Source organism: Rhinopithecus roxellana, chromosome 1 (genome assembly GCF_007565055.1).
Source record: "Rhinopithecus roxellana isolate Shanxi Qingling chromosome 1, ASM756505v1, whole genome shotgun sequence".
Lineage (NCBI taxonomy): Eukaryota > Metazoa > Chordata > Mammalia > Primates > Cercopithecidae > Rhinopithecus > Rhinopithecus roxellana.
Window position 1 is genome coordinate 147,630,997 of NC_044549.1, and position 2,598 is coordinate 147,633,594.

At 40.4% G+C, this 2,598-nt stretch overlaps 1 pseudogene across 1 annotated transcript; it reads right to left on the minus strand.

The window, feature by feature from the left end:
• Positions 1–710: 710 nt before the first annotated feature.
• Positions 711–1,571, minus strand: LOC104657850 (annotated as a pseudogene). The gene has a single exon (XR_747345.2). The product of XR_747345.2 is annotated as a glutathione S-transferase A1 pseudogene (transcript).
• Between the last annotated feature and the right edge of the window lie 1,027 nt (positions 1,572–2,598).

Sequence of the window (2,598 nt, forward strand, 5' to 3'; positions counted from 1 at the left end):
CCATCATTCTCAGCAAACTATTGCAAGAACAGAAAACCAAACACCGTGTGTTCTCACTCATAGGTGGGAACTGATCAATGAGCTCACTTGGACTCGGGAAGGGGAACATCACACACCGGGTCCTATTGTGGTGAGGGGGGAGGCGGGAGGGATTGCATTGGGAGTTATACCTGATGTAAATGATGAGTTGATGGGTGCTGACGAGTTGATGGGTACAGCACACCAAAATGGCAGAAGTGTACATATGTAACAAACCTGCATGTTATGCACATGTACCCTAGAACATAAATAATATAAATATATTAATATATAATATTATATATTATATAGTATAATAAATAAATAATAATAATAAATATATAAAGTATAATAAAAAAAGAAAGAAAGAAAGAAAGAAAGAAAGAAAGAAAGAAAGAAAGAAAGAAAGAAAGAAAGAAAGAAAGAAAGAAAGAAAGAAAGAAAGAAAGAAAGTACACTGCTGTGAACTGGGAAAGTGAAATAAAGGAACAATCAATTGACATACAGTTGATGTATGATTTCTGAGTTGGAGCTGGCTACAGAGCCCTGTTTATTATGTGTAGGAGGCAATAAAGAAATTCAGAAAACAATCATCGTGTTCTTCAAGTCCCAATAGCCCTAGGTAGTCCACTTTCTTCTGTCTACCTTCCCAAACTTTCCTATGCTTGTTTTTTTTTTTTTTTTTTTTTTTTCTTAGGTAAAGCACTTTATTCTTGCAAAACTTTAGAACATTGGTTTTGTATGTTCTTGGCCTCCATGGCTGCTTTACTAAAACCTGAAAATCTTCCTTGCTTCTTCTAAAGATTTTGCATCTGAGGGAGGTTTCCTTGGGCTGCCAGGCTGTAGAAACTTCTTCACCGTGGGCAGGTTGCTGATTCTGGTTTTCAGGGCCTTCAGCAGAGGGAAGCTGGACATAAGGCTGGAGTCAAGCTCTTCCACATAGTAGAGAAGTTCCACCAGGTGAATGTCAGCCCGGCTCAGCTTGTTGCCCACAGGGTAATCTTGTCCATGGCTCTTTAAGACTTTTTCAAAGGCAGAGAAATAGCGATTTTTTGTTTTCTCTTTGATCAAGGCAAGTTTGGCATCTTTTTCCTCAGGATGACAAAAGGGCAGAAGAAGGATCATTTCACCCAAATCTGCTATACCTTCTGTATACATATCAATCAGGGCTCTCTCCTTTATGTCTTTTCCGTAGAGTTTGTATTTGCTGGCAATGTAGTTGAGAATGGCTCTGGTCTGCACCAGCTTCATCACGTCAATCTCAACCATTGGCACTTGCTGGAACATCAAACATCCATCATTTCTTAACTTGTCCAAATCTTCTGCAGATTTTAGAAATTTCTCTTCAAACTCTACTCCAGCTGCAGCCAGGAGCCACCGGATGGACTCCATTCTGCCCCGTGCATTGTAGTAGTGGAGCTTGGGTTTCTCTCCCATGATAGCAGTCTTCTGGAGGTTTCTCTAAGCTTTCTCTAAGCTGTCACTGTCGTGGTTCGACAACTGAATTCCAGGTCCCAATGTATTCATAAGCTTGTTGTTCCTTTCGATAGTTCCCTCCCACTGAAAGAAGGGTCAAGTTATGGAAAAGTGTCTCCCACACATTTCATGGCCAAGGGGCCACCTACTGGATTCAACTCATCAGCACCCATCAATTCATCATTTATATCATGTATAACTCCCAAATGCAATCCCTCCCTCCTCCCCCCTCCCCATGATAGGCCCCAGTGTGTGATGCTCCCCTTCCCGAGTCCAAGTGATCTCACTGATCAGTTCCCACCTATGAGTGAGAACATGCAGTGTTTGGTTTTCTCTTCTTGTGATAGTTTGCTAAGAATGATGGTTTCCAGCTGCATCCATGTCCCTACAAAGGACGCAAACTCATCCCTTGTTATGGCTGCATAGTATTCCATGGTGTATATGTGCCACATTTTCTTAATCCAGTCTGTCACAGATGGACATTTGGGTTGATTCCAAGTGTTTGCTATTGTAAATAGTGCCACAATAAACATACGTGTGCATGTGTCTTTGTAGTAGAATAATTTATAATCCTTTGGGTATATACCCAGTAGTGGGATGGCTGGGTCATATGGTACATCTAGTTCTAGATCCTTGAGGAATTGCCATACTGTTTTCCATAATGGTTGAACTAGTTTACAATCCCACCAACAGTGTAAAAGTGTTCCTATTTCTCCACATCCTCTCCAACACCTGTTGTTTCCTGACTTCTTAATGATTGCCATTCTAACTGGTGTGAGATGGTATCTCATTGTGGTTTTGATTTGCATTTCTCTGATGGCGAGTGATAATGAGCATTTTTTCATGTGTCTGTTGGCTGTATGAATATCTTCTTTTGAGAAATGTCTGTTCATATCCTTTGCCCACTTTTTGATGGGGTTGTTTGTTTTTTTCTTGTATATTTGTTTGAGTTCTTTGTAGATTCTGGATATTAGCCCTTTGTCAGATGAGTAGGCTGCAAAAATTTTCTCCCATTCTGTAGGTTGCCTGTTCACTCTGATGGTAGTTTCTTTTGCTGTGCAAAAGCTCTTTAGTTTAATTAGATCCCATTTGTCAATTTTGGCT